Source organism: Galeopterus variegatus, unplaced genomic scaffold (assembly GCF_000696425.1).
Source record: "Galeopterus variegatus unplaced genomic scaffold, G_variegatus-3.0.2 Scaffold544, whole genome shotgun sequence".
Lineage (NCBI taxonomy): Eukaryota > Metazoa > Chordata > Mammalia > Dermoptera > Cynocephalidae > Galeopterus > Galeopterus variegatus.
In genome coordinates this window covers 340,608-355,323 of record NW_007726655.1, presented here as the reverse complement: position 1 = coordinate 355,323, position 14,716 = coordinate 340,608, and the positions used below count along the sequence as shown (strand labels likewise).

The window sequence follows — 14,716 nt, the reverse complement described above, 5'->3', positions numbered from 1 at the left end:
TAGGATGGGATGGCAGGAAGAGTTGTCAAACCCTAACCATGAAAATTACTTTTCTTGTGGACAGGAATGGTCCTAAAGCTGTACACCAAATATGACAGCAACTCTTAAATCTCTCAACGTAGCTTAGGAGGCTAAAGAAACCCTTGCTGAGTTCTGGCTGGCTTACTAAAAGGGGTGTTGTGTACAGTAGCACTTGGTTTAGTGCCTTATTCAGGTTATCCAGTAGGTCCAAAGGATTTTTTTTTGTTTGTTTGATTTTTGTTTTTGTTTTGGTGGCCGGCTGGTGTGGGGATCCACAAAGTTATTATTTATTCTGCTCCAAACTTGCACTGTTAGCACTCCCATCTTCTCATCATTCAGAGACTTTGCTCTCCCAATCTCTCTGTCCTTTTCAACCTTCAGAACTCTTGGTATTGAGAAGAACATGTAGTTTTCCTAGACTGAGAAAAACAACAAAATCTCCTCCAAACTATAAATCAAGTAAATCAATGTTGACTCTTAGCAGTATTATCCCTGTCAAGCTTTGTGCAAATATGCATAGCTTCTGTTTGGCCACTTTAAAATTAGCCTGTCCCTTTCTATGTGTTAGTGACTTACCTGCTGTCAGATTCCCTTTCTGGCTTAAAAAAAGAAAAACAAAGGAAAGGCTGTGATATTAAGTCATTACTAGAGCCAGACTTCCTGGTGCTACCATCTCCTACCTGAGTTACTTAACCCCTCTGTGCCTCAGGTCACCTTCTCTGTAAAACATGAATACTAATAGTGTCTACATTATAGGTTTCTTGTGATAGTTAAGTAAGTTATGAGAAGAAAAGAACATGGCACAGCAGAGTGCTCAATATATATTTACTGTTGTTGATGTTCTTATTTGATATATTTTAGAATAAACAGATTTAGTTATTTTTACCTCAACCAAGTATTTAGCATCTTAAGCTTTTCATTATATATTGTAAATGAAAAGATCTTGAGTTCTACTGAAAGAATGTCAGGGATTAGCAAGCAGGAAAGATTGGAGCAAGGAATATGCTTAAAATCACATCATTGTCTTGCTAGCTTTGAAGTACTAGTAGACCATAGTGTGTTGGAAAGATCCAAGAGGCTCAATCCCCCACTAGAAGGTAAACTTCAGGAGTACAGGGATTTAATCTTTTTGTTCACTTTTTTCTTATCAGTATCTAGAACACTGCCTGGCTTCTCAAGATGGTAACCTTCTCATCTTCCTTTACCTTCTCCTTGATCTCAGCCCAGTCCCTCACACACTCCCATGAAAAAAAAAAAAAAAAAAAAAAAGAAAGAAAGAAAAGACATTTATTTTCTTTTACCTTTTGGTTTTTGCTTTTCTTAAAAAAAATTTTTTTTTTTTACTGCCATTATGTCTGGAGCCCTTCCTAGTTTTAAAGAATTCCCTCTTGGTGTAAGCTTTGGGGTAAGGTAGGACCCCTTCTGCTACCATGGTAGTCACTGGAGGGGTATTTTCCTTTTCTCTGCCATCAAGCAGAATGAGCAAGGAAAGGCACAGGACCTGGGCTCAAGCAGTGGGACTTACTTTCCTGGGCCTTTGAATCTTGCAAGGGGCAGCTAGAGAAGAAGGATAGAGGATGTGATTATGGTAGCAGTGGTCTAGGCCCCAGCAATGTACAAGGCCAGTGGCAGCATCCTGACTGGCTTGTTTCTGCTACCTAGCCTTTTCTGCTTTAGTTAGGCAAAGTTAATTTGTTGCATACAGTAAAAATTTCTGTGTGGTACACATGGCTTCAACTCTAGATCTTGTCATCAACAACAATAGCACAGCTTCACAAATATACCTTTTAGCCTTCTAATCTCTAAACTCCTCCTACTAATCTCTAGCTCACTTCATCGGGTACTCACACTGCAACTATGTTTCAACCTCATCATGTCCCCTCATCTGTTTACCTGACTCCTTCTTCGTGATTCGTCACCACACTCCTCATGGTCAGTCACTGTAGTCACTCCCTTGCAAATGCTCTCAGTCCCTTTGCAGTCTTTTCCTCTGCTGTATGCATTCAGCAAAGCCCAATGTACTCTTCACTTTCTTCTCACTTATACTCAAGCAGCCAAACATGACTGCAGAATATTACACAGAAGTTAGTTAACTGGAAATGGGCACTTACTATTGCATGGCTACTGTGTTTCTCTAGTAAGTTGATTTGCTCCACTCTCTGAGACTCTGTTATTTTTACTCCTGAAATTCTCTTACCTTTCAAACAGACAATGTTCTCGCTTCATACTTCATTAAAAAATAGAATGAGACATGAACTCCCTATTTTTGTTTTGGCATCTTGCCTGTATTCTCTGTCATCTCAAGTCACAATGGAAGGCATGTTCCTCCTTCTCACATTGGTCACTCAATCCATCTGTGCTCTCAATCCTCTCTCTGCTGACTTCTGAGGGACTTAACAGCTATTTTGACATTCTTACTTTTTTTTCCTTCATCATAAATATCTCCCTCTCTTCTGGATATTTCTCATCATCATTCAAACTGCTCCGATATTTCCCAAGTTGTTTTATGGTTATAACTCCATTTAACTGTTGCCCTACTTCTCAGCTGCCTTTCATGATAAACCTCCCTTAAAAAATTGTCGGTTTCCGGCATGTAAGGAACTTAGAATACAAGTCTTCACTTCATCCTACCAACAAGTAAAAAGCTGAACGAACTGAAACATCAACTCTTCTTAAATCTGTCAGAGAAGTTAGGTCACAGGGCAAACTGTTACCCCCTCAAACTGGAGGGACAGACATTTGGATACAGAGAGCCATACTTTACCAGAGTAGAATCCTCTGAGCAGAAACCTCCTTGGGAACCCATGATGGGGTGGCAAACCTAAACTGTAACTGATGAATTGCTGGGGGCTCAGTGTGGACAATTCAGAGAGTTAACATCTCTAGGGGACCCAGTCATGAAAGGGGGGGGCACATTTTTGTGAGTTTTACCTCCAGGAGCTCTACTAGATTCTCACAGCAAATATTAGAGAAAAATCCCCTAATGCTTTGGCAGGGAGAGGGGAAATAGAGACATTGTGAAATACACCAGAGCATTCTTCTTAACAAAGCCTGCACTAGGAAAACTGTTTTTACCAGAGACTAACCTACTGTTTTTTTCCCCACCTGGGGGGAGGGAAATACCCAACTTCAGCCTCCTCTATCTATCCTACCCCACCTAAGAGGGGGAGAGTATGATAAAGATAACTGAGAAGCACTTGTGAAATTCACAGCCCAGGGTCACAGGCTCACCAAATGACAGATCTAATTATAGGTCCTTCCCCATACACCTTACCATGATACCACTAAAGGCCTATTGACCACAGTTTCTTTTATCCAGTATATTATGTTCACCTTCGAACAAAAAATTACAAGGCCTAGTAAAAGGCAAAAGCCACAGTTTGAAGAGACTGAATAAGCATCAGAACCAGAATCAGGTATGGCAGGAGTGTTGGAATTATCAGGCCAGGAATTTTAAAACTATGATTAAGGGCTTTAATAGAAAAAGTAGACAGCATGAAAGAACAGATAGGTAATATAATCAGAGAGATGGAAATTCTAAGAGAGAATCAAAAATAAATGCTAGAGATCAAAAACACTGTAGCATAAGTAAAGAATGCCTTTGATGGGTTTATTAGTAGACTGTACATGTCTGATCAAAGAATCTCTGAGCTTGAGGATATAAAAATAGAAACTTCCAAAACTGAAGAGCAAAGAAAAAAAAGGCAAAAAAGAAAGAAAAGAACATCCAAGAACTATGGGACAACTACAGAAGGTGTAACATACATGTAATAGGACTACCAAAGGGAGAAAAAAAAGAGACAGGGACAGAATATTTGAAGCAATAATGACTGAGAATTTCCCCATAATAGTGTCAGACACCAAACCACAGATCAATGAAGCTCAGAGAATACCAAGCAGGACAGATGCCAAACACAAAAACAAAAGCCCTACATGTAGGCATATTATATTCGAGCATTAGAAAATCAAAGATAGGGCCGAGCCCGTGGCGCACTCGGGAGAGTGCGGCATTGGGAGCGCAGCAGTGCTCCCGCCGCAGGTTCGGATCCTATAGAGGGATGGCTGGTGCGCTCACTGGCTGAGCACGGTGCGGCCGGTCTCAAAAAAGGACAAAAAAAAAAGAAAATCAAAGATAAAGAAATCCTGAAAGAAGCCAGAGGGAATAAGCACCTTATGTATAGAAGATAAGGTAAGAAGTATATCTGACTGCTCCTCAGAAACCATGCAAGCAAGAAAAGAATGAATAAAATATTTAAAGTGTTGGGGGGAAAAATCATTAATCTAGCATTCTGTGCCCTGTGAAATTATTCTTCAAAAGTGGAGGAGAAATAAGTACTTTTCCAGATAAACAAAAATTGAGGGAATTTGTCACCAGGAGACCTGCTTTGCCGGAAATGTTAAAAGAAATTCTTCAGAGAGAAGGAAAATAATGTCAGTTATAAACTTGGATTTGTAAGAAAGGAAGAGCATTGGACAATAAGTAAAAATAGAAACTTTTATTTTTCTTATTAATTGATCTACCATATAAAAGTTTGTTTAAAATAATAGCAACAATATATTTGATTATGTATGCATATATATATATGTGTTTATATATGTGAAATTAATGACAGCAAAGATACAAGGGATAGGTGGAAGGAATCAGGAATATTTGTTATTACTAGGTATTTGCACCACCCTGTGAAGCAATATGTGTTATTTCAAAGTCACCTGGGTTAGTTGTAAATGTATAGTGCAAAATTTAGGACAACAACTAAAAACAATTTTATAAAAAGAAGTATAGTTGATATACTAAGAAAGGAGAGAAAAAGGAATCATATAAAATGTTCAATTAAAAACACAAATTGCACCCTATTCTGGCTAGCCACCAAAAAAAAGGAAAAGAAATTTAAAAACACAAGAGGCAGAAAAAAGTGTGGAAGACAAAAAAGAAAACAAAGAACAAGGGCAAGGCATAGAAGACAGTAACAAATATGATAGGTATTAATTCAGCTATACTGATAATCATTTTAAATGTCAGTGGCCTTATTTAGACCAATTTAAAGACAGATTGTCAGAATGGATCAAAAAACAGAACTGAACTATGTTTACTAGACACCCACTTAAAATATAAAGACACGTATAGATTTAAAGAAAAGGGATAGAGAAATATATGCCATGCTAACACTAAATAAAAGGAACTAGCTAAGAAGTGACTAGCTAATCAATTTCAGACAGAATAGATTTCAGAGCAAGGATAGATTTAAAGAAAAGGGATAGAGAAATATATGCCATGCTAACACTAAATAAAAGGAACTAGGTAAGAAGTGACTAGCTAATCAATTTCAGACAGAATAGATTTCAGAGCAAGGGAAGTTATCAGGGAAAAAGAGGGGCATTACATGATGATGAAAAGGGCAATTTTCCAAGAAGACATAACAGTTTGTAACATGTATGGGTTTAACAACAGAGTGTCAAAGTACATGAGACAAACCTGATAGAATTGCAAGGAAAAATAAACTCTTATAGTTGGAGACTTCAACATCCCTCTATCAGGAATGTATAGATCCAGCAGGCAGAAAATCAGTAAGGACTTAACAGCACCACCAATCAACTGGAAATAATTGACAGCTATAAACTACTTTATCTAACAACAGCAGATTACACATATTTCTCAAGGTCACATGGAACATTCACCAAGACAGGCCACATTCTGAGCTGTAAAACACACCTTAACAAGTCTAAAAGAATAGAGATATTACAGTGTCTGATCTTAGACCACAGTGGAATTAAAGTAGAAATCAATAACAAGAAGACAGCTGGAAAATTGCCAAATGCTTAGAGATTAAACAATAAACTTCCAAATAACACATGGGTCAAAGAAAAAAATCTCAATAGAAATTTTTAAAACATATTTTGAATAAATGAAAAAAACTCAATAGAAATTCAAAAATGTTTTGAACTAAATGAAAATGAAAATACAATATCAAAGTTTGCAGGATGCATACAGAAATAGGGCCTATGTTTAAAAGCTAAATTTGTGGGATGTGGTAAAAGCAATGCTTAGAAGGAATTTATAGCACTCTGAATGCATATTTTAGATAAAAAAGAAAGATCCAAAATCAATCATCTAAGCTTCCACTTTAGGAGACTAGAAAAAGAAAATCAAATTAAATCAAAAGTAAGTAGAAGAAAATAAATAATAAAAATTAGGGCAGAAATTAATGAAATTGAAAACAGGAAATTAATAGGAAAAATCAACAAAACCAAACACTGATTCTTTGAAATGAGCAATAAAATTGATAACCCTTAGCTCAAGGTAACTAAGAAAAAAAGATGACAGAAATTACTATTATCAGAAATGAAAGAAGGAACATCACTGTAGATCTCCTGTACATTAAAAGGATTATAAAGGGATACTGTGAACAATTCTATGCCCGCAAATTTAATAACCTAGATAAAATGGACTAATTCCTTGAAAAGCAAAGTTGCCAATTTTCACACAAGAAGAAATAGACAATATGAATAGGACTACATCTATTAAAGAAATTGAATCAATAATTAATTATCTTCCCAAACTGAAAGCACCAGGCCCAGGTAGGTTCACTGGTGAGTTTTACTAAACATTTAAGGAAAAAATTATACAAATTATCTACAATCTCTTTTGGAAGACAGAAGCAGAAGGAATACTTCCTAACTCATCCTATAAGGCCAGGATTACCCTATACAAAATACACACAAAGGTACTGCAAGAAAAGAAAAGATTAATATCTCTCATGAGCATGAATGCAAAAACTTCAACAAATCAAATCCAACAATGTATAAAAAGAATTATGCACCATGACCAAGTGGGATTTATACCAGGTATGCAAGACTGGTTCATTATTCAAAAATCAATTAATGCAATTCATTGACATCACCAGACTAAAAAAGAAAAATTACATGATTATATCAATACATGCAGAAAAAGCATTTGACAAAATACAACACGCATTTGTGATAAAAATGATCATTAAGCCAGGAATAGAGGGAAACTTCCTCAGATTGATATCAAACATCTTTAAGAAACCTATAGCTAACATCATACTTAATGGTGATATCAAAGAAGAACTAAATAAATGGAGAGCTATTCCATGTTAATGGATAGGAGAAGTCAATATTGTCAAGGTGTCATTTCTTCCCAACTTGATCTATAGATATAACAAAAATTCCAGCAAGTTATTTTGTGGATATCAAAAAACTGATTCTAAAATTTATATGAAGAGGGAAAAGACCCAAGAATACCAATACGATATTGAAGGAAAAGAACAAATCTGGAGGGCTAACACTACCCAACTTCAAGACTTACTGTAAAGCTGTAGTAATCAAGGCAGTGGTATTGGTGAAAGAAGAGACAAATAGGTTATCAGGGAACAAAACTGAGAGTTCAGAAATAGACCCACATAAATATAGTCTGTTTATCTATGACAAAGGAGCAAAGGCATTACAGTGGAGGAAAGAATGACCGGACATCCACATACAAAATATGGATCTAGACACAGACATTATACCTTTCACAAGAGTTAACTCAATATGGATCCTAGCCCTAGATGTAAAATGAAAATATAAAACTCCTAGAAGATAGCATAGGAGAAAATCTAGGTGACCATGATACGGCAATGACATTTTAGATACAGCACCAAAGGCACGATCCATGAGTGAAATAATTGTTAAGCTGGACTTCATTAAAATTATAAACTTCTGCTCTGCAAAAGACAGTGTCAAGAGAATGAGAAGATAAGCCACAGATTGGGAGAAAATAGTTTCAAAAGACACATCTGGTAAAGGACTGTTACCCAAATTATACAAAGAACTATTAAAATTCAACAGTGAGAAAATGAACATCCTGATTGAAAAATGGGCAAAAGATTTGAACAGACACCTCAACAAACTGTTTTCTATTCCTATCTCTCTCCTTCTACCTATTTACTACCTACCTGTCTTGTCAAAGTCTTCAATAACCTTTACGTTGTCAAATCCAGTGGTCAATATTTAGTATTCATATTACTTAATCAGTTATTAGCATTTGACACAGTTGACCCCATCCTCCTACCTAAAACACTTTTTTTGTGTTGGTTTCCAGGACACCACATGCTCCTGATTTCACTTCTACCCCTCTGGCTGCACCTTATCAGTCACATATCCTGGCTCCTTCCCCACCTCCCCTTCCCACGACCTCTGTGTGTTGGAGGACCCCTAAGCTACTTCCTGAATTCTCCTACACACTGTTTACTCACTGAGCTCATCCAGTTTCATGGCTCTAAATACCATGAATATGCTGATGATTTCTAAGGTTACAGCTCCAGCTCTCCCCTATGCATCTCATTTGTTTTCATCTACCTAATTAGCATTCTACAGAAGACTAGTAAGCAAGTCTTTCAAGTTAAATTGTCTAAAACAGAACTTTTGATATGATTTTCCCATCACAGAAAATGACCCCAGGTACCAGTTTTACCAATTACTACACTTGGAACCACCCTTTTCCTCAGCCCTACACCCATTCCATCAGCAAGTCTTATTGAAATTCTCTTCAAAATATTTATCAAATCTGTCCACATCTGTTTGCTTGCCAATACTTAATCAAAACCACTGTCATTGCTTACCTCTGCTCCTGCAATGATTTCCCTGCTTCCATTCTTGACTGCCTTCTATTCTTTCTTGATATAGAGGCAGAGTAATCCTTGTAAAATGTAAATCTGATTATATCACTCCTTAAAATTCTTGAATCAATTCCCAGTCCAAGCTCCTTGCCATAGCCTATAAGGCCTTATGTGATCTACTCCCTGTCTGCTTTTCCAACCTCATTTCCTGCCACTCTTTTCCCTTAATCACTGCACACCAGGAACACTGGTCTCTTCTCTGTTCTTGCTGTTTTTCTTTTTTTGTTTTTTTTTCCCCCTAGAATATTTTTACCTTGCCTCTTTTTACAACTTGTTCTCTCTCTCTTATTCTTCAGGTAAAAGTTCAAATGTCACCTGCACACCAGGAACACTGGTCTCTTCTCTGTTCTTGCTGTTTTTCTTTTTTTGTTTTTTTTCCCCCTAGAATATTTTTACCTTGCCTCTTTTTACAACTTGTTCTCTCTCTCTTATTCTTCAGGTAAAAGTTCAAATGTCATGTACTCCAAGTTACTTTTCGTGTGCATTCTATCCAAAGTAGGTTCTTATCTGTTACTCGATTTCACCCTATTTTTCCTTCATGACACCAATCACGTACTGTATTCATCATGCTTATTTGTTTTCTTGGTTTTTGCATGTCTCCTTCTGGAATTTAAGCTCTACAATACCAGAGCCACATAGTAAATGTTCAACAAATATTTGTTGAATGAATGAATGAATGAATGAATGAATATCTCTCCCAGTAATTTAGTGTTCTTGGGCAAGTTGGTTAATCTCTTGAAGCATCTTTTTTTCCCACCAGAAATGTGTTGCTATTAGACAGTGATTTTTAATATTTCTTTGTCCTATGATTCTCAAAAGGAAGAGAATGGAGGCAAGGAGACCATTAAAAAGGTTATTGTAAGATTTTAGTTACGAGGGGGAAAGCATCCTAATATTATGAATATTCAGTAATTAAAAATAATTTGTTACATCTACATATATTGACTTGGAAAGATGTCACTGGTGTTGTAAAGTGGATATAAAAGTTAAGGGTAGAGTAATATATGATCCCAATTTTGTTTAAAAATTTATCCTACATATAAATTTTTTCATATTTTTTGATAAGGATATGGATGCATACCCTCCTGAGTCTTAATGTTGATGGTTTTAGTTGCACGTAATATGAAAAAGAAAAGAAGTAACTTTTACTTTTTCCTTTGCATAACTCAATATTATTTGACTTGTTACAAGAAACAGGTATGATTTGACATTTTTTTTTTTTGTCTTTTTTTTTTTTTCATGTCTGGCAACGGACCGCAACCCTCAGTGTCGCGCCTGTACCAGACCGGGACCAGCAACGGGATCGCAACCCTCGGCGTCGCTCCCACACCTCGCTCAGCCAGTGAGCGGGAACCGGTCTGCATGTGGGATCCAAACCCTTAGCGGGAGCGCCGCCGCGCTTCCCAAGCGGCGCACTGTAGCAGTGCGCCACCAGGCCGGCCCCTATTTGACATTTTTTTAATCTAATAAAGTGAAGAGCAGAAAAGAGATGACGTTATGGCCTGGAGTTCCAGGAGTGCACAAATTCTTCAAACCCCAAGTTTCCTTCTCCAGGAGGTCCCAAAGGAGATATATGTATGGGGACAGAGGCATATGATGATTAAAATACTATTTTAATATCAACTCGGCTTGGACCCGATACTCTAATGTATAGCTCTGGTAAACTCGACTATGCCCAAGACTTTATCTCAGCCTAGACTCAAATGTTGTGATGTGAATTACTAGCTGCCTGAGATAGAGGGAGGAAGACACGAGCTCGAGCTCCTGAGTGAGGAGACGGTGAAGGGAGCCAGGCCTAGGGCAGGCCGACAGGGATGACAGGAAGGGCAGGACTCCTCTGGCAGAAAACAAGGCCCAATCACAGTGCTCGAAGCTGATCAATTTTATGAGCAATTCTTTGACCCAATGGGGGACAAGAACAGGTAAAGAAAGGAGGCTCTCTTTTCAGTGAACATTATCTGTCACAGCAAACAAAAAGTTGAAAACTGCTGCTTTAGGGCCTATTTAGGTGCTAAATGTGAGGGAAAATAAAAAATCCAAAAAACAAAAAAGACAAAATTGGAGAAATCAGAGAGCCTAAAATACAAACAATGCAGCATAGCTTCATGAAAATGAAAGGTGTTTTAAATGATAAAAATAAAGAGCATCAGTTGGTAGATTCAAAGAGATGGTTGAAGAGCAACAAAACAGAAAAGGTTTTGTTGATCGGATTGAAGGATTAGCAGTCATTTTTGGTTTTAGAAAAGCTTCAGTAATTCTGTGGGTAGGAAATCAGATTGTGATGAAGTTAAGGCAGGGGGTAGATTATGGGGAGCTAAAGTGGTGGGGGCAGGTATAGGGTTCTCCTAGGAATATTTGGGAAGAGTAGGAGAGGAAGAAATAACCCAAGATAGGGGTAGACCTTTTTATGTTTCTCCATAGCAGGAAAGATTTGAAGGACTTGGTAAAGAGATAAAGATTAAAGATAGAAAAAAAAAAGTGGTGGAGAAATATTCTGAAGAACACAGGAAAGCACAGAATCAGTAGCCCTGTGGGAAAGGGTTAATCTTAGAGGAATATCTTTCTCTGAAACAAAAAAGGAGAGAGGATGGTTATCTACATGGAAATATTTGGAGGTACAAAATAGAAAAGATGGTACTACATATTGAACTCAGTCAGGCAAGAACTAAGGTTACCATATCTACATGGAAATATTTGGAGGTACAAAATAGAAAAGATGGTACTACATATTGAACTCAGGCAAGAACTAAGGTTACCTGATAAATGGAGGGAAGCTCTTGGGGGCTTAAGTTCACAAAAGATTTAAAAATGAGGTCTAAGTAAAATGGGCCAGTGAATTAGCTGTGAATGGCAAGGACTTTGTTTTATTACTACTGTGTCTCCACTACTAAAAACAGTGTTTGGCATATATGGGTAGTGCTCAATAAATATTTGAATGGATGGATGGATGAATGAATGAATGAATGAAGGATCTGGTATCTAGTGTGTGATCACTGAAAGTTTATTTTAATTGAATTAAACTGCTATTAACCCCTAATGAGTGCCTGGGTGAAATTAAATATAATCATTAAACTAAGGCCACAGCATTCTGCAGTTTAGAAACAGGACCTTATAAAGTAGATGGTACCTTTTTTAGAGGCCTTAAATTATATATTGGCTTTCCTTAGGATAAGGAGTAGAAGTAGCAGTATTTTGTTTGGGTAGTGCTAGATGACAGGGGTGAGCTGTTAGATCTAGCACACATCATTCTGCTGCTTGTAGCTTTGGAATCTAGCCCAAGTTCAGAAATGTCACATTCAGGTCCATCCTTATGGTTTGTATGGCCCCCGAGGAACCTGTACCTTTCTATTCCTGCCTTGTCATCAGAATGTTTTAGTAACTTTGAAATAGTTCAGATCTCCTTATTTAAAACTGAACAAATTACTAGTGTGTGTGTTAGAGAAGCTTGGGATCCTGTGTTCCGTAATCCTGTATTAGACTTGATAAGTGAACACCAAGATTACAGATTTAATGGCACGTGCCTTTACTTTGGTAAAAGACTTTGAAGAGAAAGAAAAAGAAAAGGCTTTCAGTCTTTTACTTTTCTATGTGAATAAAAAGGAAAGTGATGATGCAACTCTTTCATTTACTCATTCATTTAATAATTATATATTGAGCACCTGTAGTATCTAGAGGAAGTCTCCTTAAGGTGAGGCCAGTAAAATGTGACTTGTTTACTAGGGAAAAAAAATATTCTTTCATAAAAAAGAGCATGAGTTTTGTTTTGATTTTAAATCAGTGAACTAATATTCCAAACTCGCTATTTCCTAACAAAGGAAAGTTGAAATGATTCTGATACTAAAACATGCATTTCTCCTCTACTTACCAGTTAACATCAGGAGTTTGCTGTTTCTTCATTATTTCTGAGGACACTAGTAAGACCAAAGCATTTTCCTCCATGTTGTTTTTGGTTGCTAGGAACTGTCACAGTGGAAATCCTGACCCCTTGAAACATAGCAGCAGCAGGTGAGCAAAGAAGGAACTAAATTTCTAAATATTTTGTTTTAAGATGTTATTTGTCATGTTGAAGTCATCACACAACATCTGATATTGATTTTGAGTTTCTTAGTTCTTTTTAAAGATTCAGATTAGAAAAACATAAACACATATCAACTCAGTTTTCCCATAAATCCCATCCCTTAACTCAAAACATCCTGATCCTGTAGAGTTCTGCCATGTTCCTGCCCTTGCCAGATTAGGCTTTCTCCTGGGTGCCTGATGGGGTGCGCACACTGCTTGTCTTCCAGAAAAGAGGAAATGGTACTGTATTGTAGGTTAGACACACGATCCAAGGGCAGAACTAGTCAAAAATCAAACTGAATTTATACCATGAACTCTGTATACTTATGAATGCCTTTTTAACAGTACGAGAGGAAATGGTACTGTATTGTAGGTTAGACACACGATCCAAGGGCAGAACTAGTCAAAAATGAAACTGAATTTATACCATGAACTCTGTATACTTATGAATGCCTTTTTAACAGTACATTGTTAAAACAAAATATCAGGAAATTATCACATAAAATCCACTTTGAATTTTAAGGTAGGATTGCTTGCATTGTAAGGAGAGTTGAGTAACTTTATAAGGGGTTTATAAAAATACTTCAGAAAGCATATATCATTCTAAGAGTATTTTATTATAGATTCAAATAAAGTTATAATACATTGGGAATTTAGAAAAGTGTTCTGACATTTAAGTGTTGACTAAAAAGATGGCTTGCATTTGCATAGGCAATCTGGGAAGGGATAATTTTTTTTTTTTTTTTTTTGTCTTTTTCCATGTCCGGCAACGGATCGCAACCCTCAGTGTCACCCCCGCACCAGACCGGGACCGGCAACGGGATCGCAACCCTCGGTGTTGCTCCCGCGCCACCGGGCCGGCCCTGGGAAGGGATAATTTTAAAATCCTCTCTAATAGTCTTGGTAAATGTTCTCCCCTCATCTTCCTCTCCCCTGGGACCACTGAGTGCCTTAGAACTTAAGACCAGATTTCCATCTCTAGCATTCTATAAAACTCACAGAGTATTCATTACTACTTTATTCATATACATATATTGAACCCCCACTCTGTTGGTTTTAGGAATAAAATCATGGCTCTTGCCCTTGAGTATTTCACTGACGGGTAAGGGTAGTAGATATGTAGGGCAAAGTAAATTACAGTAAAACCACATGCTATAATAGAGGGAGAACAGGACAATTGTAGGTGCTTATAAGAGTAAGTAACTCTTTTTGCCTTGGGGATGTGGTGATGTCTGAACTGGATCTTAAAAGATAAGTTGAAATTTGTCAGATGGAGAAGGGCATGTCAGGCAGAGAGTTTAGAAAGAGTACAGCTTTTTCAGGGATCTAAAAGATGTATGCAATTCATGGAGTGGACTGCTGGAAGAAAAAGGCTGAAAAAGTAGACTTGAGCCTTATTAACTCAGCCGTGCTGGTAAGGTGGGGGTCAGCCAAGAAGTTAAAACTGATAGAAACATGAGAAAACTTGAAAAATATTTTGTCCCATAAATCATCTGATAACTCATTGGGCTATTTTTTCTGCTACAGCATTTTTTAAAAATCACAAATTTCTTATGAAGATATAAGATAAAGAAAATCACTTCAGTATAACTCAACTGATGGCTTTTCGATAGCATCATCTTTACCCAGCTGGGTTCTGCTTGTCTGCACAAAACAGCCGTGCTCCACCCGGCTCATGCATTTCTCACTCCTCTTCACTCTCTCATGGTTAGGACCTGAGCATCTGCAGTTACGTTCTCAGTAACTGATTATTTAGTAGTAGTATCAAGACAAAAGCCTGTATTATTTTTCACAAAAATGTCCAAGTTTAGGGCCGGCCCGGTGGCGCACTGGATGGTGCGCCGCTTGGGAAGCGCGGCGGCGCTCCCGTCCCGAGGGTTCGGATCCCACATACAGACCGGTTCCCGCTCACTGGCTGAGCGAGGCGCGGGAGCAACACCGAGGCTTGCAGTCCCGTT

At 37.6% G+C, this 14,716-nt stretch overlaps 1 protein-coding gene across 1 annotated transcript in view; it reads left to right on the top strand.

The window, feature by feature from the left end:
- The first annotated feature begins 12,626 nt into the window (after nucleotides 1-12,626).
- WARS2 (tryptophanyl tRNA synthetase 2, mitochondrial) overlaps nucleotides 12,627-14,716 on the top strand; it is a 65,913-nt gene continuing 63,823 nt past the window's right edge. The window contains exon 1 of the mRNA XM_008569920.1: nucleotides 12,627-12,704. The gene's annotated coding sequence lies outside the window, so the exon portion shown is untranslated. The remainder of the gene's footprint in view (nucleotides 12,705-14,716) is intronic.